The sequence below is a fragment of the Ammospiza caudacuta genome, chromosome 17, assembly GCF_027887145.1.
Source record: "Ammospiza caudacuta isolate bAmmCau1 chromosome 17, bAmmCau1.pri, whole genome shotgun sequence".
Lineage (NCBI taxonomy): Eukaryota > Metazoa > Chordata > Aves > Passeriformes > Passerellidae > Ammospiza > Ammospiza caudacuta.
The window spans coordinates 15,139,195-15,166,247 of NC_080609.1; the positions used below are offsets into that span (position 1 = coordinate 15,139,195).

Genomic DNA, 27,053 nt, shown 5'->3' on the forward strand with positions numbered 1-27,053 from the left:
CCTCTCCTCCACCCCACTTCTCACCTCGGTCCCCAGCTCCAAGCGAGCACTTTCTGCCGGAGCCGCCCGCAGCCAGAGCCCTCCACCACTCCTACCGCTGGCATTACATTTTCAGGCTGGATGCTATAGGGCCGTTTCTAATTACCTTATATCCCCTAGTGGTCTATGAATAATGGTTAGTGAAGGAGCTCAGAAGGGCTGCTGAGAAGGGAAGCGAAAAAAAAAAAAAAAAAAAAAAAAAAAAAAGGGAGAATTGTGCTATTTCTCACATTTTTTTTTCTAAGGATCTAATCTGGCTACTGTGCTCTGGAAGAGGAGGAGAGCGAGCCAGCAGGAGAGAGAGGAGAGAGCGAGGACCATCGCAGGTATTGTTGCAAGCTACATCTTTGTGCTTTTTTTTTTTTCCTTTTTTTTTTCCTTCTTTTTTTTTTTTTTTTTTTTCCTTGAAGCCGCAGCAGAATTGGAAGGGAGGGCGTGAGGGTGGTGGGGCGGGTGAGGGTGTGCGGACAGAGCTTTTTCCGGATTTATTTTTTCTCTTGTGCAACTCGTGTGCTGCTGCTGCTGCTGCGATTGAATGGATGCACGGCGCCGGCATCGCGGAGTTTGGGGAGGGAGGGGGGATTATACGTGCGTGTGTGTGTGTGTTATGTGTGTGTGTTGTGTGTGTGTGTGTGGTGTGTGTGTGTTCTGTGTGTGTCCTATTTGCAGCAGCAACGGAGGAGCCGGGGGGCGTGTGTGTGTGGGGGGGTTGTTTTTGCTTTTTCTGGAAGTAATAAAAGAAATTTGCAACCGGTCCAAAAACCCCTCCTGACTTGCCGATTGATGGGTGTCTGAACAAAGATACAGCTGAGACTTGGAAATGTTGGTGCGTGGAAAGGGGGTGGATTTCCTTTTGCTTGTCCTGAATCCCTACTTTGGCAAAGTTGAAATAATAATGGGCACGGGGCTGCGAAAGCCTCTGCAGAGAGGGAAGCCTTCCCGGGGAGGCTGATTTAATTGAGGAGTTATGGATGTGCATGGTTTTATACTTCCAAAAGTTGCGGCGGTGCCGCGGGCGGCCGCCTGGCTCTCCTTGCCGTTGTCTGCACGTGAGAACGCTGACTTGATGGATTTTCTTTCTTTTATTCGGTGGCTGGCGGGGCAGGGAAAAAAAATGGATCTAGCAGATAACCCAAGGAATCGTGGGGTTTGCACATCTGGCTGCGCCTTTGGAGAGCCCCTTGATGGGACTTTCACCTCCCGCTCCCTTTCTCCCACGGCAAATTTTTGCCTCCAAATCCTCCCGTTGACATCAATAAACAAACAAACCGGGGAATAGCCGTGGAGCCCCGGTGAGGGGGCTCGGAGTGCTGCCCGGGGGTGGGGAACCGTGTGTGCTTTTGTTTTAAATAACGAAACGGCGATGATTGAAAACATATGAATAGGATGCAATGCAGAGCGGGTGTGTTACGGGGCGGGAGGGGGGGGAAGAGCTGGAAAACTGCTTATACGACAGAAGCAGAGCTTGAATGAGTGTGGTGAGATGAAAGGCGAGGGCTCCGTCCCTCGCCCGGCTGCGAGGGGCGGCGATTCCCGAAGGCGCAGGAATGATCTCGGCGTGGGGAAGCTCACTGGGGGGAAAAAATACCAAAAACCCCAAAAAATAAAAACCAACCAACCTGAAGTATGCGATTATATCCCATCCAACTTTGCCGGTTGCGGCGTTAATGGAGATAATTGTCCTCAAAAATAATAAAACCGGGGGGAAATATGATTGTGGTGTGCGTAGGGGGGAGATGTGCAGGTCCCCAAACCCCACGGGCTCCCCGCAAAAAGCGCCGCCGGGGTTGGGGACACCGAACGTGGCCGGATTGTGTTTATTTGGGAAATAAAGATGGAGCAGCTGCCCTGGGGGAGGCAGGCTGTAATCCCCCCGGGAAGGGCTCCGGACCTCACCGGTGCTGCCCTTGCTGCCTGCCCTTGCTGCCCGCCCTGCCCGGCCTTGCTTTTGTGTTTGTTTGCTTGCGAGGAGGGGGAGAAGGGAGCTGGGGGGGCCGCGAAGGCGGGGAGAAGCCGTGAGGGCGGAGAGCCGATTTAAATTGGACTTAATGGATTCCCAGGGCAGCTCTTTTAGATGAAAGTCAAAATAAGAGCCAAAGTGAATCTCAGCAGACCTGTCTGTTGCATTAGAGATGCAGCCCTTCCTCTCCCTCCCTTTATTCTTTAAAAGAGAGAGGGGGGGGAAAGTGTTATCCTTACGGAAGACGGCGTGGAGTTTCTCATTCCTATAATGCGAGCTCTAATTGAAGAACTTGCGGCCTCTTGGGAGACTCTTTACTGATCGTTGCTTTTGTTATTCATGCCGCGCGCTGTTTTCTCGGGATTTTTTTGGGGGGGCTGATGCGGGTCTGGCTGCACCGGGTGTGATGCTGTGTCCCCCCAGGGTGTGATACTGTGTCCCCCCAGGTGTGATGCTGTCCCAGGTGTGATGCTGTGTCCCCCCAGGCTGGCTCCGGGGCTGACAGCAGGTAGGACCCCCTGGTCCCCTCCTCAGGGGGTCACACTGGGCTCCCCCGGGTGGGTTGTGCTGTGCTGGAGGAGGAGATGAGCACCTGAAAGCCCCCGGGAGCTGTTGGAAGGGGAGATGCTGCAGCCTGGCTGCGGGTGGCTCTCGTCCTCACAGGACCCCCAGGGACGGATCTTGCCCCGCGTGGCTCATGGGGATGGGGGCACAGCAGGGCTGCTGCCTCCTGCCAGTGCTCACTGCGATGGTTTCGGGGTGCCATGGAGTGCACTTGGTGCACAGGGCACAGTGCAGCCCTGCTGTCGCTGCTCTCCTGTCCCACGGGGCTCTGCGGTGTCACCTGGAGGGGACAGCTGTTGTGCCAAAGCCACGTGGGTGCTCTGCCCACCCAGGGTGAGGAGCAGGACATGGGCAGTGAGCCTGCAGGACCTGTGCTGGGCGAGTTTCCCTCCTCTCCTGCCTTTTCTGTTGCTCAGGAATTCAGGGTGCACAGGGAGACTGGCAGATGGGGCTCCCCCCTTCAGAGGTCTCATCTCCCCTCTCAGCCCAGAGGAGCTGCTGGCCTGTGTCCCCAAGCCCTGTGTCCCCACAGGGTCCCATGGTGATGCTGCCCATGGCAGTGGGCTGGTTTGATGCAGCCAAATGCTCCTGGGGGGGGCGGTCCTTGCTGTCCCTGCATCCCTTTCCCAGCCTTGGGCACCCACTTGAGCTCTGCATGGATGAAAACAAGAGCCACGAGCCCCAGGGCTGCTGTCAGTGGCGTTTGGTGGCTGTGGGGTGAGCGTGGCGGGGGAGGAGGGTGTGTGAGCAGGATGGGGCTCTGGCTGGGGAGGAGGGTGTGTGAGCAGGATGGGGCTCTGCCAGCCCATCGGCTTAGCACGGAGGCAAAGCAGTTAACCTGGACACCTGATCTCCCTGGGAATTGTGTATTGACCCTGACAGCGATGCATCAGGAGCGACAGACTCTCCATCATCGATCCCTCTCCTCCCATCACCAGGTGTCAACACCGACAGCCGTGGAGCCAGCTTTAATTTCAGGCCTCTGGCTCCAGCACGTAACACTTAGCCATGGTCCCAAGGTGCCACCAGGCTTTGCAAACAAACACCTCCACAGGCAGGTGACCGTCCCCGTTTTGTGGCAGGGATGGCACTTGCTGTGGGTGGCCAGCTGAGCTGGGGGCAGGGCTGGCAAGGGACAGTCCCAGGGCCATTGGGCAGGGTGGCATCGCAGCCTTTGGTGGGGGATCTGGGGATCACCTGGAGTTCCTGCTTTGCCAGTCTTGGCTAGGAGAACCCTCTGATCTGGCACCCCTTGTGCCACCAGTGTTGAACAGCAGAGGATTTGCCCAAGCTGGGGTGTCCCAGTCCTTTTGCAGCCTTTTCTGGGTGACTTTATCTGGCCTGGATGTATCTTGTCTTTCCCACCTCTAAAATGGCCACTGCCTAACCTGCTGTGTGGTCAGGTGTGTGTGCCACCCCACAGAGAGCTGCTGGGGAGCCTGGTGGGTTTCTTGGGTGCCTTGATTTTGGTCAGGGGCTGGCTGGCACCTCGCCTCTCCTCCTTCCCAGCATCTTGAGATTTCCGAGACGCACGCAGCCAGGCTGAGGCTGAAAAAACTGCTTGTGGTTCAAGAGCATCTCCTCGACAGAGGAGAGAGAGGGAGGCTTTTCATTCCTGCCTTTCTTTTGGAGCCATCCAAGCTCCCCTCGCCGGTGCAGGGGCTCTTCCCGCTCCCCCCCGGCAGGGAACGTTAAAAGCCAGGGGCAGCGGATATCTTGACACCCCGTCAATCCCAGCCTTTTACAGCAGCAGTCTCTGAAGGCTGGCACTGCTGCACAGAAGAAAACAAGTGAGAAGAGGGGGGGAGGCGAGAGCAAGCCTTTGCAGCCGGCAATCGATAATTGTGGTGTCACTCACTGCCTTGGAAGTTCCCGCATCCCCACGGTCGCTGGTGGGGGAAGAAGGGCAGGGTGGGAGCTGGGCTCTGCCCTGCCAGCCCTGGGCACAGGGCAGGGAGGGTGGCAGGGGGTGAGAGCCCGGCCCAGAGCAGGAGCCTCCCGCTGCATTACGCACCACTTGATGTAGCTTGAACCTTTCAACTCCCTCCCCTTGGGGATGGAGCGGGCTGGGCAGAAGGTGTTGACGGAAAGCGCTCTCCTTTCTTAGCTTTGAGGGGTTTTATTCCCCTTTCCGTGTTTTATTTCCTTCCCCACCTCTCTCTATGGGAATTTTGGGCTTTAATAATCTCCCCAAAATATAAAAGAAACCCAAAAAAACCTCCAGCCCAGCTCCCCCTCATGTGTGTCTCCATCTTAGCAAAAGCCGAGGCAAAAGATCAAGGAATTCTTCCTTTTGTGCAGCTTTCAAGACCAAAGATGTGCCGGTGAAAAGGGGAGGCTCAGAGTACCAGGCACACACAAGTGTTAAAGGAGAGGCTTCCCTTTTGTCTCCAAGGCAATCAGCCGGTGAAGGGATCCACAAATTAATTAAAAATTGCTCTGTCTTGATTGAGTTATTCCTGCTCGCATCCCACCTGCCTATCAAAAGACTGGGAATGGCAGGAGGAAATTCCTATTTCTTTCCCAAACAGCTCAGACACGTACCACGGTCTGTCTCACTTGCCTTTTATCCCAGGCAGCAAAGGAAATAAAAAAAAGAAAGGGCTGGCGCGGTATCCAAAGAGATCTCTCCCCGAGGATGCGTCCCCTCTCCTGCGCTAACAAATGCTGCGGTATTCGGACGATTTGGAAGAAAAATGAGCAGATTTACGTGTCAGGCATGGGCCAAATTGTAGTTGTAACTCCATGAAGTTGATGGAGATCCATCGGAGATTAATTTGGCCCCAGGTCTGGCACTTGCTCCGCAGGGAATAGGCTGGATCTCTGCCTTGGTTGAAACAAGAGGTATTCAAATGGGTTTGTTGTGACTGTGCTGTGCCCAAATGGTAGAGCCCAGCAAAAATCCCCACTGGTTGTATCCCTGGTGCCAGAGCACCATAAATACACCTTGAGCTGTCAAGTCCTGCACAGTGTCTACCGCATTTACCACTGAGAACACTTTCAGGGGGTAGATTTATCTGTAGGGGCTGTGCACAAGTCTCCCTGTGTGCTTTGCTAAGAGGCTTGAACTCCATCCCGGTGTCCTGATGGGGGAAGCCTTTCTCCCCTCCTGTTTATGGAATTTCCACCCAAACCGAGCCTATGCCTGGTCTCAGAGAGCCCAGCCCTCCTTCACTGGGCTCAGGCTGTGGTTTGGGGAGGGTATCATCAGTCAGTGCCTCTGAGCAGGATTCAGGGGGTTGCTTTGCTGCTTTGCAGTCAGACCTTGCTTCCTCTGCTTTATTGTCATCTCCGCTCTTAGTCACCGCTCGATGCCTCACCAGAGGACACTGCTCCTGCTGCATTTATGGCAGCCACTAAAATTGGCTGCTCCGACAGGGAGGGACTCCAAGCATCAGGGAGGCTCTGCCCAGCTCCCTGCTGGTCCTTGGCATCGTGTGGGGAGCGAAGGGGAGCTGCAGGGCAGGTCTGTGTCTGTCTCCAAATGGGTCCCCCGTGCTGAGGATGCATGGGGGAATATGGGAGCCGTGCTGGAGAGGAGCAGCAGTGGCCACGTTCTCAGGTGGAGATGGCTGGTGTGTAAATGAAAATGAGATGCTCGATAAAGTAGGAAAGCATAATTAAAAACGTTCACGGCTGCTGGCTCGCGAGGCGTGGGCACTCAGTGATCCAGCGAGGCACAGCCGCCCCCCTCCCCAGACCCCACGGCTCTCAGCCCTCCTTGTCCTGTAATAGCTTGTCCTTCACATGCCTGTCTCTGCGTGATCTATAGAACAGGGCTGGCCTCTCCTACCACTGCCTTCCACCAGGCCTGGATTCTCCAGAGGAGACTCTAGTCCTATCATAGCATGTCCTTCACCGTGACTGCTGCTGCACAGAGACACGGCAGCACGGGGCTCTAATACCTTGTAATTCACTGTGACTGCTGTGGCAGGCCCTGCACCGTGCTGTGCTGCAGCAGCCCTTCAGACCCCTTGGCTTTTGCATCTGCTCCTGGGCTTCAGAGCAAGGAAGGGGACAGATGGTGGAGGTGTCCCAGGCTTGGTGGGTCTCCCTGGCTCCTGCTGGGGCTGGGAAGGTGCTGAGCATCCCCAGGACACGGTCCCATCCTGCCTCCTGGGTGGTTTAAAGGAGGGAGTGCTGGAGGCCAAGCTCTGCCTTGGCAGGGGAGAAATCCCTGTGATTGTGCCAGGGTGAGAAATGGCCCTTGGATGCAAGGAAAGCATCCTTCCTCTGGGTGGTTTGGGCATCATGATAAATGTCAATATCTCTGCACACACAAAGGAGAAGGGGACATTTGGCTACCGAGCGTGTTTGTTCCAGGAGCTGATTTACTTTGAAGACTTCAAGGGTTCTCTGATGCTTCCCTCTTCACTGGTTAACCCTGTTCCTTTGCCAGTTAAATGGAAATGCAGCTGCCATCAATAAAGCCCTCCTGGAGGCTGTTCCAGGGATGTGTCCACACTGCTCCCAGTGCTGTGCTGGACACTGCTCCCTCTCCAACTGGTCTGGTTTAGCTCCTTCATGGGCTGCACCCCTGAGCTTTTGCTGCCCTGGTAAAGTGAGAATCCCTGTGAGGGATGAGGGTTTTCCAGCCAAGTGATGGAGATCCCAGTGCTCAGAGCATCCCCTTGGAGCCTTGCTGTGCACAGACCGGGGGGGGTAACCATGGCTCAGTCAGGAACCAGATTTGGGGCTGTTGCTTTGTGTTGCTGGGTTTTCTTTGGAGGGGAGGCATTGGAAAGCCTGGAAGCTGGAGCCTGTAAGAAGAGTGAGGATGTCTTGTCAGGGCTTCCAGGATGGGAGAAGAGCATGTTTGGTGGTGAGATGGATGAGGGAGCAAATTTTGGGAGCTAGTGCTTCCCTGCAGCACAATGCTCAGCTTGTTTTCCAAAAAACAGGAGTTGGCATCTCCTGTTTTGCTTCCATACAAATCATCAGCGTTGTTGTAGCTCCTGCTTGTACTGAGGAAGGAGGAATTTGGCCCAGTGGTTTTTTTCACTTTTTTCCCTAGCCTAGCAGCCTAGGCTACAGATCTGCAAACAGCTGTAAGGAGAGCAGAGATCATTAGCTGGCAGGATCAGATGAGATAGTTTCTTAAAAGGATTGTCTGATTTCTCTATTGATCAGCTTGATTTAAAAGGGGGAGTCGGGTCAGGGGGCATAAATTATCCTTGAAGGAGGGGTGAAGGCCTCAGAGGCTGTGCTGCATTAGCTGCAGTGCTGAGGAATGTGTCTCGGTGGGGACTGAGCGCCGTGGCTGCCGGCCAAGCTGGGTCTCCTCCACGCTCAGCTGGGAACCGAGTCAAGGGAAGTGCATTTCAACTCGGGGAAAGAGCCTCTCTCTCTCTTTGCCAAACTGCTTTCTGCAGCCCCCACCGTTTGGAAGGGTGTGCAGCGTGGCCCTGGGTGAGGTTTGGGGTGTGGCGATGGTTTGGGGCTGCTCTGAGCTCCCTCCTTCCCCAGAGAGAGGATGCTCTCACCCCGCAGAGACCTGCGACCTCTCCCTGGCTTTCCCCAGGCTCCCTGTGTGGTCTGCAGCGAGATGCTGAGCCACGGGAGGTTTCTGCCTCCCTGGCTGTAAAATGAAGCTAATCTGCAACCTGAGGTTGCTGCTTTCGCCGTTCTTGTGATCGCTGCCCAGGGCTCCTGCATCTCCTGCCCCTAGAGTCACGGGGCTTGCAGGCTTTGCAGTGGCCCCCCAGCTCTGGGTTATGGGAAGAGGAATAGGAAAACATCCAGGGGAAGTGAGGCACCATCCACATCAATGGCAGAGGGTCTGGTTTTGAGGACATGACACATCTTCCACACCAGCTTGTTCATTCTTCCCTCATTCTCATCCATCCTCATGGTGGAGGAGCCTTTTGTGCCTAGGTCAGTGTCCCATCTCTACCTTCTCCAAAGGTTTGCATCTCCCACAGCTCTCTGGGCAGGACTGTGGGGATCTGCAGTGGGGCTGTGTCACTGTGACAGGGTTGTGTCACCCCAACAGGGCATGAGCTGGAGCCAGGACAGGCTGTCTCGACAGGGAGAGCTGCAGGAGCACTTGTGAGGTGGCAGATCATCCTTTGATTGAGTTTGTGCCCTTTCCAACCCCAGTGGAGCTTGTGCCTCTTATTTCTGGCTGTGCTAAATTAAAACAGTGCAAGAAGTGTGGTTTCTGCAGCTGTGGGAGGTCTGAGGTGCCCTGGTCAGTGCTTGGCTGGTGCATCTGCCTGGAGCAGCACCACGGGGGAGGCTGACACAGCCACACTGCTGGTGTCCCCAGGCTGGGGACATGTCCTGAAACTGGGTCCATCTGCCCTTTCCCAATGCTGTTCCACATGCCAGAAGTGCAGCCAAGGCTGCTGCCTGCCCCTGAGCTGCCCATCCTCTTGTTCCTGCCCTCCTGCATAGAATCATTGAATCACAGCATCATTAAGGTTGGGAAACCCCTCTAAGACCATCAAGTCCAACCATTAACCAAACACTGCCATGCCCACCAGGTGCCACATCCACACATTTTTTCAACTTCCAGGATGGATGAACACTCCACTAATACCCAGGGCAGCCTGTTCTGATGCCCGAGCACCCTTTTGGTGAAGAGATTTTCCCTAATATCCAACTTCAACTGCCCCTGGCTCAACCTGAGCCATTTCCCCTTGTCCTATCGCTTGTTACCTGGAGCAGAGCCTGACCCCCACCTGGCTGCACCTTTCTGTCAGGGACTTGAGGAGTGTGAGGAGTTTTCCCCTGAGCCTCCTTTTCTGCAGGTTGAACCTCCCCATCTCCCTCAGCTGCTTCTTGTTCTCTGGATCCTTCCCCAGCTCCGTTGCCTTTTTCTGGACACACTCCAGCACTCCAGCCTCTTCCTTGGAGTGAGGGGAGCATCCCCATGTGCCCCATCCCTGTGCACGGTGTCTGCTGGGGACGGCAGCGTGGTGCTTCCCCATGACGTGTCCCTTGGAAGGAGCCGAGCCAGGCCATTATCACGGATCACTTCTGCCAGGTGGCGAGCAGGGCACCAGCGTCCCAGCCCAGGGCACGGCTGGGAGCGGGCACAGGGTTCAAAGGCTGTGGATCTCACTCACAGCAGCCCCTCTCCCAGTGAGGAAGAGAGCATCTCTTCCAAGCATCAGCCTCCCAGCGTGGCTGTGGGAGCAGCCGGCAGCGTGCGGCAGCTGGGCCGGCATTATCCTGGAAATGTCACCCGAATGCCAGCGCGCCGGTGAGCGCCAGGACGTGGCGGGAGGCGGTGACTCGGCTCGCCGTCATTGGCTACCATCTTAGAGGAAATGTGGAGCGGCGGGTAATTATTTCTCGTTCTTAATTGAAATTTCAGCCTCAGTGGTTCGCCAGAGCGGGCGGGAGCAGGAGCACAGGCGAGCGTGGCACCAACGTGGGGCTCGTCGTGGGATGGGGGAGAGCACAAGGGAGCTGAGCCTGTGGGGTGGCAAAGCATCTCCCAGGCTCCAGGGAAGGAATTCCCATAGCCCACAGCATGGCCTACTCATGGCTGCGAAATAAACCCCCAGAACGCCAAGATTTTAATTTTTTAAATTTTTTTTTAGCGGGGGAGGATGCTTTATTGTTTCTTTATCCCCGTATTTCTGTTTTGCTTGGGATGAAGGGCCAATTAACTGGAATTAGGCGCTGCAGCCTGGCACCCCGCGTGGGCTCGGAGCAATCAGGTGGAGCGCAGCATGGCTGATGAGAGCCAATCAAGATGTATAAATGAGGTGTTGACATTCAAACAGCGGGTACCCGCGCCTGCCCGGCCGCAGCCGCGCCTGCGTGCTGCCAACCATGGCACCGACCCTGCCATGGGGGAAACTTGAGCCCCACAGGGCAGCTGGGTCTGATTTGGATCCAAAAGTGTGCTGGGGACACTCAGCTGCCCATGCTGGGGCAGTGGGTGTGAGGGAGAGGAGTGGAGACCCCTGCCAGGGTGTGTTTGCTGGCAGTGCCCGTGCCCAGTGCTGCTGCATCCCCTTAGTCCTGCTCCAGGGTGGGCAGCCAAGCAGAATTTTGTTCCTTTGGGGAAACCGAGGCACAGGGCAAGATGGTGGACATGGTCCATAATGCTGGGGCCTGGTTTCACCCTCAAGGTTTTGTATTTCCATTGCCTGGGTCAGTTTTGGCTTCAAGTCCCTGAGTGGTGTTGGGACACGTTTGTCCCCCTGCTGTCTAGGGGCTGTGGATGTGACCACCATGCTGGCAGCACCCCAAGCAGTTTGTCACCCTCAGCCCTTGGGTTTGCCACCGTGGGACACCCTGGGAGGTGGGGACCAGGGCCACCAGTGGCTGTGACAGCACACACAGGCCAGAGGAGCTCAGAGGCCATCCAGGGAGGAGAAAGCAGCTCCGGGGCGAGCAGCCTCCTCAGCGTTTCCTGTCTCACCATGGAGAAATTGCATGTGGTGAGAGGCTCTAAAAATAGGCTCAGCAAACTTTTAACCACATTTGCAGATGTTAAAGGTAATGCCGGAGCAGCCCTGGGGAAGCAAACATCCCCGGCCGTGCCTCCCTGGTGCTCACCCTCAGCTCTGCCGGTGGTGGGGAGCCAGCTCTGAGGGCAGCAGCCCCCAGATGGGCAGTGGGGCCGTGCCTGAGCCCTGTGGCGTGGTTCTGCTGTGTGTCCCCATTAAGTGTGTGGCAGGAGGACATTAGGAGCAGGAGCACGTACCGGCAGGCTCTGTCTAACAGCGCTGCCGCCTGACCCTGATTTGTAGCAGGGCTGAGCAGGGAGGTTTGCTGTAGTGTTACAGCTTTTCCTGTGGTAATAGCCGGCCAGGCAGCACTCACACAGCACAGCCAGTGGCACCGGGAGCCCGCAGTGGCACGGGGAACCCACGGTGGGAAGGAGATGCTGTAGCTGGGTCATGGCACAATTGCTTGCAGGAGAGCTGAGGGGGCACGTGGGGACACGGTGTTGCTGCTGGAGCTGTGTCTCCCCATGGCAGCAGTGCTGGCAGGAACACAGCTGGATCTGCCTGTCCTTGTCCCCACCAGCCCAGTGATTCCATGTCTACTGGCTTGTCCTGCACACTGCAGTTGGTGCTGCTGTGTCCTTGCCTCCTGCCCGTGTCACATTGCCAGGGCTGGAGTCAGTTGGGGACAGTGGCCAGGGCTGCCAGGTCCTCTCCCAGCTAAGGTGTCAGCTCCCTGATGGCACTCAGGGGATGCTGTTTCATTTCCCCTGTCTCTGCCATGCCAGGGGTGACGAACCATCAGAGGGGGCCCGCCCTGTGCACACAGTGGCCACAGCAAGGTCCCTTTGTACCATCCCTGTGAGATCTCTGTGTGGGGATGGATGCATTGCCATGCATCCCCGGGGACTTGCAGAGGCAAAACTGACCTGGTAATGGAATGGAAATTAAAAACCTGGTGGGTTGAGGTGAGCCCCAAGGTTGTGGAGGGCTGGCAAGGGGCATTCTGCCCACAAAAGATGGAAGGGGCAGCATCACTCTGTGGTGCCATGGTCCCTGGCCTCTGCCAGCCCCAAATGGGAGATAGCAAGAATCTTTAACCTCACAAATGTGGAAGGTTGACTCGAACCATCAGAAAGATGAAAGAGACAGAGAGAGGGAACGATTACAGGGAAGAAATGGAGATTCCTCATGTTACCTTTGCTGCCTGATACCAGCGACTTGTGAACCCTCAGCACCTCTCACGTGCAGCTCGGTGCTGGGGCACAGGAGGGCACGACTTTCTCCTCAGGAGGGAACTTCCCAGGAAGGTTTTAATGCTTGCTGTTGGTGTGATGTCTGGGGGAATCCACTGCTTTCTGTCTGCCATTGCCTGGCTTCACCTTCCCCTGCTGGCAACTGATGCATCCTCACAGCTGAATTTGGGGTGATAGTTTGGGTTGTTGTCAGCCTTCACCTGCAACACTGGAGGGGAGAAACTGCCCTTCAGAGTTTTATTTAGCTAAAAGAACCAACCCAAACCCAACCTCAGTCAGGTGCAGGCTGTGGGGTGCCTCATGGTGGGATGACTGGGATGCTGGGGAGCAGCACTGCCAGAGGAATCTCCACTGGTCACATTGGGGTCGGTGTTTTGGCAAAAGGCATCACCTTGCCAACAGGAATAATAGCCAGGAGGGGAAGGGGGCCGGGGCAGGCAGACAAGCAAATCCGTTTTATCAGACGCCGCATATTTTATGAAAGCACATTTCAGCTCTTCAGCCTTGGAAAGCTTTTCATACCCTTTAATTTTCTAATAAAAAGGAATTACGTTTGCTGAAAAGCCAGTAACAAGATTCACTGTCATTGTCTTTTGTACAGACCATAATTCCTGGCTCGGGCTCCTGCCTGCAGCCCCGTTGTGTGGTCCCAGGTGTGGGTCTGGGGTGCTGGCAGGGGGACCTCAGGACCATGGCTTTGTCACTGGGAGCTTGTGGCAGGTTCTCAGGAATGAGGGGTTGGAGGTGAGCACCATGTTTGTCTGCATCCACAGTGGTGCCTCTTGGTGCCCCACACAGATCCCTGAGAAAGCAGCAGCTGGTTTTGAGGTGGTTCCTGTTGCCTGAGCGTGCCAAGTGGGATGGCCTTTGAACCAAAAATCAGTTTAATTGCATGGTCATTGGTTTGAGAGCAGTGTGAGGTCCTGACGAGGCTGGTGGCTGGCAGACAGCTTTCCTGGTCTTTGATGTGGCTGGGACAGGTTGTGGTTGCACATGTGTTGGAGCAGTGGGGTATCTTTGCTGAGGACAATGAGCTGGTGTCCCCTGGCCCTGCAGATCTGACTGGTGAAAAGGTTCAGCTGGGCAGCCAGCAATTCCCAGTTATCCCCTTCCATCCTGGGTATCCCTCCTGCAGGCTGCAGGACCTACCACACTGACATCTCAGCAAGCCCAGGGCACTCCCAAACCCCAACCATCCACAGGCTCTGACAGCGGGCAAAGCGTCTCTGGTTACCAGCACCAAGACCCACCATCTCCTCCCAGCTCCCCGCAAACCCTGAGCACATCCTGGCGGTGTTTGCAGCATGGAGAGCCCTCAGGGGCTCGCTCACACCCATTTTCCTGCAGGGGTGCATCCCCTGGGATTGCTGGAGCCTCAGCCCTGCCGGTGCCATGCGGCTGCCACGTGGCGCCGGAGCCGCGACGCCGCTGCCTCCCCTCCCGAGCTGCTCATTTGAAGTTTCAGCTCACCAGCTGTCTTCGTGCAGGTGGGATGCACAACCAGCCCACAAACACCAATAAATATCTCCTATATCCTCCTCCCCTCCACCCCCCGCCTCCAATTCTCGTTTTCATTCTTACTTCCCAGCTGGTTTTGGGGGGGAAAACGGGTTTTCAAAGCTTTCCGTAAACGTGTGTAACAATGGGAAGCGTTGCCTTTTAGCCTGCGGCCGGCACAGTTTTAAATGAGGTCCCAGGTAGTCATGGTTACCTCTCCTCTTCAGTAAGAGATGACTTTTATTTCCTGCCTTTTGTATTTGCACATCTCAGATATACATTCTCCTAAACCATAATTGGTATTCACGGATAGACAGGAACGCAGGAGTGAGCTGCCACAAGAGGGGAAGAGCCAGATGGACGCAGGGGGTGTCAAGGTCTCCAAGCCCCCAAACATCAGGAAATCTTAATTTCAAGTCATTTTTCCTCCCCTGGCAAGGGCGGGGAGGCAGACCTGTCTCTCCACAGCCTCAGGGCTTGTCCTGATCCCACCTCCCTTGCAGCATCCTGGCTATTCTGGCTGAATTCGGGATTTACCCTCTTATCCTGCAAGCCTCTCCATCATCCTGCACCCCTCCCTAGCATCCCTGGATTGTGCTGAGCTGGGAAGGTGAAAGAGGGGCTGCCCTGTGTCCCTTGTCCCCAAACAGAGTCCTGACCCCCCCCAGGCACTTTGGGGGGGCCAAGGCTGCACCCCTTGATTTTTGGAGGCACCAAGGGGGAGCAGAGCAGTGGGGCTGCGCGCTCACAGCGGGCACAGCCCGGGGAGCGGGCGCGGGAGGGAGAAGCGCTTGGCAATGATTGATGAAAGATCATAGCCTCATTCCACGGGATCATTGCTCAGAGTGTGGGCAAAGCTGCGAGTCCCAAGGGAACCATCGCCTGGATGCATGTGAGCCTGCGATTCAGGGCAGAGGGGATGCAAAGCCACATATTTTATGCCTTTTTTTATTTTTTTTCCTCTCTCTCTCTCTCTTTCTCTCTCTCTCTCTTTCTAAAGCACCAGGAAAACAAAAACCCAAGCTGTCTAATCAGAGACAAGCAGATTCCACCCACTTCCTTGGAAAACTTGCATTTGCTAGGAAATCATCTCGCTGCATTTACAGCAAGCAGAGTGCCCCAGCGGTAGCTCGTGCCTTTCTGGCAGGATGATAACCAGTGCTGAACAATTATTGCGCTGGAGCGGGAGCAGCAGACATATTGGCTTTTCTCAGCCAGCAGGAAAGAATTTGCAAAACTAAGCAGGCGACTGGAGCAGCTCGGATTTGCAGCGTTGGATGCGCGGTGCCGCGGATTCACAGCTCACCAGATTTGCTGGTGGCAGCATATCAGGGACTCGCACACCGCATGCACCTGGGCTCCTATTTACATGAATTTTTTTTTTTTTTTTTTTGCAAGGGAAGGGCTTGATTTTGCTGCCTGGAAAATGTGTCTGATTCCCAGCTCCCCCCGTGGATGCTCAGCCCCCCCCAGGTGTGTGCTTGGGTAGTGGGGAGAAGTTGTTTGCTTTTTTGTTTTTCCCCTTTTAATGAGAAAAGTGTGTATTTGTCACAGAGTCATAGAATGGTTTGGGTTGGAAGGGACTTAAAGACCATCCCATTCCAGCCCCTGCCATGGGCAGGGACATCTTCCACTGTCCCAGGTTGCTCCAAGCCCTGTCCATCCTGGTCTTGGACACTTCAGGGATGGGGCATTCACAGCTTCTCTGGGCACATGTGCCAGGGCCTCACCACCCTCACAGGAGGATGTTCTTAAAAGAAAGTCTCAAAAAATACTGTCAAAATTGTTGTGAAGGAGGTTGTCCTTAAAAACCAGTGCTGGGAAGAAAGGCAGCAGTTCCAGCAGGATCCTGCCCCATGCCAGCCTGGCTGCCCTTAGCATCACCAGAGGAGCAGAGTTGGTCTGGGGGTTCCCAGGGGAACTCTCTTGGGGCACAGCCACAAATCCCCAATCAAGGAAAACTCCTTTGCTCAGTTGTAACTTCAGGCAGAGATGTGTGGGACTGCTGGAGCAGCTCCCATACGCAGAGGTTTTGTGGTTCTTCCACAGATAAAACTCTCCCACATCTGCCCTTGTCTTCTCCATGGGCTGGGCAGAGTGGAAGCAGAGAAATCCCTTCCCTTCAGGCTTGTGGGGTTGGGAACTGGATCTGTTCCCATTTCCCTCTGCCCACTCACAGCACTCCCTGTCTCTGCTGGAGCATTTCTGGAGGGGATGCTCCAGTGTGGAGAGGTGGCACAGTGAGGTTTTGGTGTGGATCTGACTTGTGTTCATGGGTGCTGCTTGCAGAGCCTGGGATACTCTTCCCAGCCCTGCTCAGGATGCAAACTGTGCATCAGTTGCACCAGCAGCTGATGGAGACTCCAGTATATTAGCAGCATTAATTAAGTTACAAAAATTATGCATGTTATCAGTTATGAGACGACCTTTCATAAACTCCGTTATTAAAGCAATAAAGCATGACCTGCTGGTCCTAACCAGTCTAATGGCTGGCTAAGAGCACGGTTTTTCACATAATACTTTTAGCAGGTCATTAGCTGGGCAATAAGATAACGTGGAGAGCCAAAGTGACGTGCAGGAATGGCAGTGGAGGCAGAACAGTGCTTGATGAGGGGAAATGGGGCTGGGGGTCACCTGTCCTCCCACATGGCTTGTATGGGTGGGCAGGGCTGTGGTGATGGCTGTGGTGGATGATGGTGGAGTGGTAGGTGATGCTGGGGTGCTCCCAGACTGTGCAGTGCTGAAATCCCAGTGCCACGGGGCAAACCCAGCCCTGGGGCAGGTGTGGGGCTGGTGTCAGACCCTCTGAGCCATGGTTTGCCTGCCAGAGCCCACCCTGCAGAAGGAAGATGGGGTGTTGTGATGTGGCCATCCCGACAGTGAGCTGTAGGATGAGGATGGAGGTTCTGACCTTCCATGGCGCCAGGGCTGGGATGGAGGGGCCTGGGCTCTCTCTGCCTGTGTGCTCTTGGTGTATGGACAGTGCTGGTCTCAGCACATGGCTGGTGTTGGTCTCTCTGGGCTGAAACCCCAGTTTGGGGCTATACAGGTTGGTCCCCTCCCTGCCATGCCTGGGGGGACATGCTAGGCGTCCAGGGCCACCCAGAGGAACCCACCAAGCCCTGGCCCCCAGGTCCTGCTCCCTCCACAGCCTGGTGCTGTTATTGAGCCCACCCCAGCTGAGTATCATGCCCTCCCTACCCCTGGCTGTGCCATGAGACCTGGGCACACCAAGAGCTGCGCCACAATCCAGCACCCCCAAAGCGCCTTTGCCGGTCCCCGCCAGCCGTTTCCAAGCACTGACCCTCTCCATAAACAAAGGAGAGGGAGAGGGAGGGTGGCTGGCATGTTAATATACTCTCCCCCCCTCTTTTCCTCCCTTCATCCCTCTGGGAAAGGCCTTTGCAGATATAAGCAAACCTTGATTAAAAGCTGCCTGACAGGCAACGGCAGCAGCAAGCAGCAGGCAAGGAAGCTCTCCAAGTCCAAAGGGAGCTGCTTCTGCTGCTGCCGCTGCTGCCTCCATTCTCAGATGTCCCTGATCCTTTAATCAATCACAGCCGCGGAAGAGAAGAGCAAACAGCCGTGCCGGGGCAGAGGTATGTGCACGCATTCGTTCCAGCCGCAGCCCTGGGCTGCAGCACGGAGCCGTCCCCGCGCCCCGAGCTGCTCTTTCATCTCCCGGAGACAAGCAGGGGCTGTGTCCCTGCCCGTGCCTCCCACAGCCCCCAGGAATCCGCGTGGAGGATGGTTCCCCACGGGGAGCAGGCAGAGGGAGGAGGCTCCTGCCCTTTCCCCAGGTGCTCCATCCATCCATCCATCCATCCATCCATCCATCCATCCATCCATCCATCCAGGATGCGTTCCTGGGTAGGGGATTCTCCCAGCTGCCATCCCATGGGCTGTGCTGCACCAGTAGCACTCGTGTGCCTGGCTAGCAGGGGGAATGGGGTGCAGGGAGATGGGGGTGCTAGCTGCCGTCCCATGGGCTGTGCCACACTGGCACTCGTGTGCCTGGCTAGCAGGGAGATTGGGGTGCTTGCAGATGTTGGGGAGCTCTGGGAATGGGGATAGCCACAGGGAGCCAGCATGGCTGTTGTGTCTAACACAGGGCTGGCCAAAACCCATCCATCCTTTGGCGGGCACACGGAGCAGCGCTCGTGGCTCCTGGGGTGTCCCCATCGGGGGACAGAACCCCATCTTTGGCTCTGTGGGGTGAGCAAGGATCTGCTCCAGCCCCGGAGGGACAGGCAGGGCCTCACGCCAGCTGCGGCCATGCCTGGAACCACCAGCATGCAGAGAAACCGCCCACCCCCGGGATGATTTGTCACCGAGTCCTGTGTGTCACCGCGGGGCTCGCTCCACGGAGAGGCTGGAGATGGGGGCGGAGGGAGGGGAAAACCACGTCGTTTTAATAAAACCCAGCAAAATCCTCTCGTTCCTGACGTGCTTCCCCAGCTCGCGTGCGGCAGCGGGAGCGAGGCCGGCAGGGGCAGGCAGGGACCGCGATTCCCCTGCTTATTTTTGCTGCTGCTTATTTTTAGCGCCGCTTCTTAATATATTGTGACAGTGCCCTGGGACGCAGCGCGCCTCTGATCGCAGGAGAAGGTGTCTGGGGCAGGGCTGCTCGATGCCACCAACGAGCTGCAGCCAATGGACAGCACAAGGGCGGCTAACGAGGCGCCCCACGCTAACGGGGGGCCCCGGGGGAGCTGGGGGTGAACCTGGGCATTGAATTTGTCAGGGCTCTGCAGGGAGGGACTTGCTCTTGGGGGTTTTAATGTGTTTTTTAATTAGGCAGTTGTGGTAATGGCGGGCTGGTCACTGGCAGAGCTGGTGCCAGGTGGGAGCCGTGCCGTGGTAGAGCAGGTGCCTGTGCAGGCAGGGATGTGGATGGTTTGGTGTTTCAGGTACTTTGTGTGTATTGGGGGACTCCAGTGCTGTGCTGACTTTGATCTTCCTCCCTGGAGCTGTTTTTTGGAATGGGCTGAGTGGTTTCCATGCCAAAACGTGCCTTACGGTTGCTGTTTTGGACCTCCAAGTGGGTTTTGATGCAAGGCAGAGAGGCAGCTGGCAGAGGCACAGGATCTTACTGGGATCAGGGTGAGATCCCACCAAGCCAGAGGTTGCTGGTGCTGTCTCAGCTGTGGTGTAATTCTGGTGGGGATGCTGTGTCTGTGGGGAGATCTAGGTGCAATGTGGGTCTGGGTTTGGCAGCAGGAGTCTGCGTGCACAGGCTCTGCCTGCCCCAAGCCCATTAGTGATGGATCTTTGTGGAATAACCCTCCTCATTAAGGCGAGCTACCCCATGTGTCAAAGCTGCTTTATAAGGAAATTATACTCAGCTCCAGCCGGGATGAGTGTATGTAAATGGGGCAATGAATAGCCCTGATTGAGACATCATGGGGCAGCTCAGCCCAGGACCCCTGGGAATCTCCAGTCCTGGGGGAAACAGGGGCTCCAGAGGGGCTGGAGGGTGCTGGTGGTGTGGGATGCACCTCAGCCACCTCCTGAGGTCTGGCAGCCCCTGTGTGCACTCAGGGCTTTGGCAGGAGCCATGGAGCTGGTTAGGGCTGGAATGTCTACACGTGTTGGAAGCTCGTCACCACATCCTCCCAACAGCTTTGCAGAGTACCTCCTCTCTGCACTGTGTTTGGGGGAGTAGAGGGGAACCCCCTCTCTTCCATCCTATTCCCCAGTTTTGTCATGATGTCACTGCGTGCCCAGCACTGGCGGAGGAAGTGTGGAGTCCCGTTCTGCTCCTCCTGCCATGACCTGAAGCCCTACTGAGCTGGGATTAAATCCTCCTGACCACACATCTGAGGTGCTGGGATGCTCCAACGTTTGGAAGAAGCAGGAAGAGTGTGCCAGAGCTGAAGCCATCACAGGGCTTTGTTGCCCATAATGGGACACTGAGGACACCAAAGGACACCATGAGACACCGAGGTTCTTCACCCAGCACCTGTGCTCTCTGCTCCATCCCAGGAAGGAGCAGACACAGCACACACCAGCCCCCCGGGATCCAGGGGGAGCATCCCCTCAGGACACTGGCACCTCTTTGTGGAAGCAGGGTGACTGCTTGGCAGGGAATTGAGACCCTTCTTTTTTTTGGCAGCGCGTTCCTAATCAGCAGGACCCGCGCGCCCCGCCGCAGGCACGCCGCGCGCTGCTATTTACGGAGCTACTTGAAATACACCTGCAAGAGAGGAGAGGAGAGAGGAGCCAGCAAGTAAATAACCCAGCAACCCGCCAGAATGAAAGCAGGGAGAAGAGAGGCAGGCAAAAAAAACCCCACAATGAAGTGTGATGTGGAATTGAGGGGCTCTGTCCCAATCATGCCGTGGTTTTCCACCAGGATGCTCAGTGGTTTTGGTGGTTGGTGGGGAGACCCCATCCCACTGTTGGCCACCTCAGTGCATCTCTGGAATGGGCAGGGGGATGGTGGATGGATGGATGGATGGATGGATGGATGGATGGATGGATGGATGGATGGATGGAGCCTTTTGCCCACCTCCCCACTTGCTTTGTTTACCTCATGCTGCTGCTCATCTCCTGCCTCCCCTCCACCCTTTTCTGAAACATTATAAATCAAACAGCTTAAAATGTAAAGCATCAGAAATTCTAAAACCTTCATCTATTATTAACTGTGACAGTAAATTCCACCTCTGAATGTTTCACATAGCAACTGTTACCAGGACTCAGCATCCAAAGCTGATGTTCCAGCAACTTTCCATCACAGTGCCGCCGCCACTCCAGCAGTGCTGACACCAGCCTGGTGAGACTGGCTGCCACTCCCAGCACTCTTCAGTGGGATTGGGATTCCAGCACAGAAACCAAGCTCAGATTTAATAAATACAGCCCAGGATCAGAAAGGAACTTGGTGCCTGCAGGTGGGAGCTGGTGGTGGGATCCCCCATTGTGGTCCTCCCTCTGTGTTGGTCATGCAGCCCTCCAAACTTCATTACTTTCACCATCATGTTATGAAGCACCATAAATAACAAGGATGGGGATGGAGTGGTTAAAATAAATGGATAGTGAAGGGTTTTTGCAGGGGTCGGTGTTTGCTCTTCTACCTCCACTTTGTCCTGGTGCTCATTGTTGTTGTGGCCCCTGCGTGGTGACCCTCAGCCTGGCATGGGCAGCGGTTCTCACTTCTCTGAGCATTGGGTTGTGCTGAGTTTGTGGTGTGCCAGGAGCCCTCAGGGATCAGGAGCCAGGTGTTCACCAGAGGGTTTGTTCACGTTTTGGTGTTTGCTTGCCTTCCCCACGAGCCATCATGGCTCTGTTCTGTGCTGTGTCCCCTGCCTGGAGGTTAAGCTGGGGTGTTTTAGGTTGGATTTGGCTGCATGGCAGCACTGTGAGCCTGGTTGGAGGTAGGGAGAGCTGTGGCTCTGCAACCCCACGGAATGCTGAGCCTGCTCTGGTGAGAGCCCCACCACTGCACCAGCACCACGACCATGGCAAGGCTCACACCAGCACCCCAAGCACCCAAAACCACCCAAATTCCCCCAGAAACACCCACCAGGCCATGCCTGGTGCCCCCATACCCTGGCACAGGCATCCCTTCCTTGCCATCATCCTGGCTGTGCCACCTTCCTGCAAATCCTGTGGCTGCCCACTGGGATCTGGTGCCGTGCCATGCCATGCTGTGCTGTGCTGGCTGCAGGGCCAGGCAGCAGCGGCTGCTCTGCCTCTCCTCAGGGACAGGCAGCAATTTTCCTGCTCTGAAGAAGCCTGTGAAGGTTTTGAGTGAATCTGGGAAGCAAATCTAATTGGCAACCTGGTAATTCCTCGGGGGGACATGTACTTTGGTCATATCTAAGTACATTCCAGCCAGTGTTTAAGACACGCTGAATCCAAACTTGGACAGTCAAATACCAGCAGCTCTAAGCTCCTTATCTATTTCAGGCAGATTAACTCCTTAATCATCTCTTTTGGAAGTTCCCTGCCCCAAATTCCTCTCCCCTCCTTTTCCCCCGCCCCCAGTTTTTCAGCAGGAACAAAAGGAGCCGATTTTGCGGGGTGCCAGAGGTGGGGACGGCGCCCGCCGTGATTGACAGAGTCAATAACCTGGAGCCGGGAGAAGCCTTTGGAAATCTGCTTCCCACTTCACCTGCCCCAGTATTTGTCTTCAGGATTTGAAGCTGGGGAATACATAATACCGAAATAATTTACCACACAGCATCAAACCTCAATTTATTATTTTCAACCTTCTTTTCTTTTATGTGTGTTTTTTTTTTTTTTTTTTTTCACTTGATTTATTTCTTTCAACACCGTTTTGTCCTTATCATTTTTCCTTTCCCCGGGGGGATTCCAGCTCAGCACGCCCTAGCAGGTGACCACTCTGCATCCCCCAGCCCTGCCGGTGGCAGGGGGATGCTCATCCCCTCGCTGGCAGGCAGGGGAGGCGGTGCTGAGGCGCGGGGACACAGCCGGTGCTGGCCACTGTCACTCAGGGGAGTGCCGGAGCATTACGCTCCATTACCGAGCTGTCTGCTGCCGGCGGGGGACGGCTCAGGGCACAGCGCAGCCGGGATTGGCTCCGCTGCACGGAGCAGATGCTGAAAGCTGGCAGCTGTGGGGTGCCCGTACCTGGAAGCACCTCACAGAGGAGGTGGTGGCAGTGGGGAGCTGCTGGTGGCTGGGTGATGAGATTGGCTGCCCCAAAAGTGGAGGCGGGAGTTGCCACAGGAAGGCAAAAGGGGGGCAGGGGATGCCCCCCATAACGGTGAATCCCAGTGAGGGGGTCTCAGTGAGACAGGGATCACCAGTGGAGTCACCAAGGACCTCTCTGGGATCACCAGTGATAATTGAATAGCACTCATCTGAAACACAGCCATAAATGTCCCATGTGCCCAGCGTGGTGGGGACGCTGGGACAAAGCCCCATCTTCTCCTGGAGGGAGAGAGTTTGGGATGGGGAGAAGGCCTGGGATGGTGCCAGGGTCTGTCCTTTGCTGTCAGCCACCATCCCACAGCAGCTGAGGCCTCCTGGTTTTGGATGTGGCAGTGTGAATTTGCTGAATTTTCCTGATAAAAAACCAGGGATGAGCCAGAGGGGCTGGACCCAGTGGCACATTCAGAAGAGCTGAGAATGTCCTGGGGGTGACGGGCACCCGTCATCCTTTGGGATGACATCCAGTTCTGCTGGGGATGGGGAGACCCACTGGGGAGTACCCACACCCTGGGGCTGGGGCTGGGACATGAGTCTGCTCCATTCCCCTGATCCAGGGCTGGCACTTCCCAGCACCAGCACTGGACCCCAGCACAAACCTGGACCTCTCTGCAGTGGGGAAACTGAGGCACAGCTAGAGAGTGGTCCTGCTTCCAACCCAGTGGATTTTCCAGTTCCAGGCTGCTGGGTGGGTGCCAGGTTCTGCCACCAGGTTTGGTGTGGGTTTGCTGGGCCAGCAGGTGCCAGGGGACCACGAGCCATCCCTGTCACATTTCCCAGGGCCTGCAGCCTTATGCATCCAACTACATCCATGAGCAACCAGCTCACGAGATGCAGGCCAGATCCAGGACTGGGATGAGGATCCTTTCCCTCTTCCATACTTGGGAGAGCTTTTATTTGCTTTTATTTTTGCTGGAAGCAGCATGAACCCCTTGGGGCATCAGCATGGCAGAGGAGGGTGCCAAGGGCATGGCATCTGCTCCCTGCCTTTCCTGGCAGGGATGGAGCTCCTGTCCTGCCTCAAGGGGAAACTGAGGCAGGGGACAAACAGGATGTGGGAGAAGAAGGGAGGGTTAATATTAGCAGTCACAGTAATGATTGGAATGGCTAATTATTATTGGAATTGAAGTGAGTCAGGCTGAGAGCAGGAGGGGAGGGAGGAAGGAAGAAGGATCCCAAGCTGTCAAGCAGAAAATGAGTAAAGAAAAAAAAAACCATGAGCATGTGTGGAGAAGTGGCCAGGCTGTCACACTGCCCTGTGCTGCTCACTTGGGGTGAGGCTGGAGGGTTGGCTGAAGGTCACCACGGTGGTGGCAACAATCCCACGGCCAGGTTGTGCCCATTGGTGCCCTGGCACCATTGTGCTGACAGCTCCAGGCAGGTCTGCAGCAGGATCTGGGTTTGGAGACTGGGACTGCTGGATCCCTCCTAACCTCAGCTGTGTTCCAGCCTCCTGCAGGGTTGGTTTTCCTTCCCCTCAGAGCCCCAAGGTCGATGTCCAGCTGCTGGCTGGGGATCATGTGGAGCCTCACTCCATGGTACATCCGGCCATGAATTTTGCTCTGGAGTGGAGCATGGTTCACCTCCGGAGAGGGAATTTGCTCAGGAAGGCTCAGGCTGAGCAGCTGTTTTGCTGTGAGCATCCAGCCTTTTTTTTCCCCTTCTTTTTTCCTTTTTTTTTTTTTCTTTTTATACCTTTTTTGTTTTTCTTTCTCCTTTTCTCTCATTCTTTTCTCTGTGTTCTTCTTTCTTTTTCTCTTTTTTCTTTTTTATTTTCCTTTTCCTAATTTTTCCTTCTTTTTTCTCCCTTTTTTTCTTCTTATTCCCCCTTTTTCTTTCCCTTTTTTTCTTCTTCTTATTCCCCCTTTTTTTTTCCCTCCACTCCTTTTCAAATCCTTCCTTACCAACTGACATTTTCCACCACCAAGAAAAAAAAAAAGCACAAAACCCAGCAACTTTGCTGTGACTCCCAGAACCTCCCATCACCCTCCCCAGCCCAACCCTCTGCAAACCTCCCATGCCTGACATCAAGGACCCAAAATAAAGGAGGAAGAACCGAGGGGAGAGAGGCTGGAGCTGGCGGCTGAGCCGGATTTCCATGTGAGGGGATGAGGTTGGGGCGGCCTCGGGCTTCCCCTGGCAAGCTCCGGAGGAACCGGGGCCAGCAGAAACGTTGAGTCATGAGTGCGGTTCGCAGGCGGTGGATTTTTTTTTTTTTTTTTCCCAAGGAAAATTCCTCACCGGGGAGGAGCAGGGCTGGGAGGGGGGGCAGCAGGGAAGGACTGTGGCCCTTAAATGCGACACTGATCTGGGGATGGGGATGGGGATGGGGATGGGGATGGGGATGGGGATGGGGATGGGGATGGGGATGGGGATGGGGATGGGGATGGGGATGGGGATGGGGATGCATCCCATTGCCATGGGAATTCCCTGGGCAGCTTCCAGCCCCTGGGAGGTTTGGATAAAGGGGGGGACCTGCCCAGGGAATTCCCCAGCAGCTGGATGGGAGGAGCAGCGTGATCTGGGGGGGCTGCGGGAGATGGAGACCCCATCCTTCCTCCTCCTCCTCCTCCTCCTCCTCCTTCCCCACATCCGCCCACCCCCACGCAATGGGCGGCGCAGCCCCAGCTCCATTTATCATCATCTGCGGGCAAGTGAAGTGTGCAGGGAACAGCTGCTCCGCTCGGCTGAGCGCCGAAATGGGGCGGGACGCGGGGCTGGGGGGGGCTGGGGTACCGAAACCCCCCGGTCCCTGCACTGGGATGGAGCACCGGCATGGGGGGAGATGCTGGTGGTGATGGGAGAGGTTGGGGAGGGATATTGAAGGGGTTCACTGCGGGGAGAGCACATTATTGGGGTACACTGGGGCATGGGTGCTCTAATAAGAGTGCATTGAAGGGGTGCACTGGAGAGAGGGTGAATTAAAGGGGTTCATTGGGGAGCAGGACCATTATTGGGGTGCATTAAAGGCATTATTGGGGGACAATGCAGTAAGGGGGACTGCACTGGGAAGAGGGTGCATTAAAGGGGTTCACTGGGAACGGGGACCATTATTGGGGTGCATTAAAGGGGTTCACGGGGGGACAGTGCAATAAGGGTGGGGTGCACTGGAGAGAGGATGAATTAAAGACGTTTACTGGGGAGGGGACCATTATTGGGGTGCATTAAAGGGGTTTATTAGGGGGCAGTGCAGTAAGGGGGTGCATTGAGGGGGTGCATTGAAGGGGTTCAGTGAAGGGGCATTGAAGCGGGTGCCCTGGCAATGGGGTGTCTCTGGGGTGCAGGGATGAGCATCAGCAGCTCCACAGCTGCATGGGGGGGGTTGCCCTACCCCGGGTGAGCCCCCCTGGTCCCTGTGCACTGCCGAGGGGGGTCTGTCTGTTTTCCATCCCTCCAGTTCCTCTCATTCCCAGCTCCTGAGGCAGGATGCCCTTTCCTGGTCTGTCCCACACACCCCGGCTCCCCCCGCCCGCAGCCTCCCCTTTTCTCTCCTCCCTTAATAATCAAATTCTCCGGAGCACTTTGCGGTGTGGCAGCCAGCCAGAAAGGGTTTCTTTAAACTCCACCAGCTCACAATTAAACAAATCCGGGGCTGACGCTACTCGATAGGCGCTTATTCCCCTCCCTGAGAGCTGCCGGGGGATCCGGGGGGGTCCAATCGCTTCGTTCCCAGCTCCGATAGCGCCTCACGCTATGGGGCAGGGTTGGGAGCGGGTTTTGGGGTGGGGAACGGCGTGGGGAGCGGGGTGTCCGCGGTGCCAGCAGCGCTCTGATGGCGGAGCATCCCCCTGCGAGAGCGCGATGCTATTTTTAGTCGCTGAGTCCTTGTTGATGGAGCAGCCGGAGGAGCAGCAGGGCTGGATCAGCCCCCGCGGGATGAGCAGCAGCTGGGAAGGGAGCGAGGCCAGCGTGCAGGGACACGGGCAACCCTTGTGCCCCATGGGGCTGAGGGGCTGGGGGGCTTGGGTGCTTACCGAGGGTCCCTGACATCCATGGCAGTCCTGGGCTGCCTTCAGAGGGCTCCGGATCCGGCCGTGCCATGGCCCTGCCAGGCAGGAGGAAGGGGAGGAAAGGGGAAGGAGAGGAAGGAGAGGAAGGAGAGGAAGGAGAGGAAGGAGAGGAAGGAGAGGAAGGAGAGGAAGGAGAGGAAGGAGAGGAAGGAGAGGAAGGAGAGGAAGGAGAGGAAGGAGAGGAAGGAGAGGAAGGAGAGGAAGGAGAGGAAGGAGAGGAAGGAGAGGAAGGAGAGGAAGGAGAGGAAGGAGAGGAAGGAGAGGAAGGAGAGGAAGGAAGGAAGGAAGGAAGGAAGGAAGGAAGGAAGGAAGGAAGGAAGGAAGGAAGGAAGGAAGGAAGGAAGGAAGGAAGGAAGGAAGGAAGGAAGGAAGGAAGGAAGGAAGGAAGGAAGGAAGGAAGGAAGGAAGGAAGGAAGGAAGGAAGGAAGGAAGGAAGGAAGACAACATGAAATCCAGCCCCCATCATGGCCCCAGGTCATACCCTGGCCCATCAGGGAGGTGCATCAGGTCCTTGTGTGTCCCCCATGAGTGACACAAGCTGTGCTGGCCTGTCTGTGCTCCCCTGGGACCAAGGGCACAGGATGCTCTGGCTGTAGCCAGCAGTGAGAGCTGCTCCTTTTGTTCCAGGGACAGGGTTGTGCCTGTG

At 55.9% G+C, this 27,053-nt stretch overlaps 1 protein-coding gene across 1 annotated transcript in view; it reads left to right on the forward strand.

Moving 5' to 3' along the window:
• The first annotated feature begins 256 nt into the window (after nucleotides 1–256).
• The window catches only part of RAI1 (retinoic acid induced 1), a 37,560-nt gene continuing 10,763 nt past the window's right edge, over nucleotides 257–27,053 (forward strand). The window contains exon 1 of the mRNA XM_058816144.1: nucleotides 257–365. The gene's annotated coding sequence lies outside the window, so the exon portion shown is untranslated. The remainder of the gene's footprint in view (nucleotides 366–27,053) is intronic.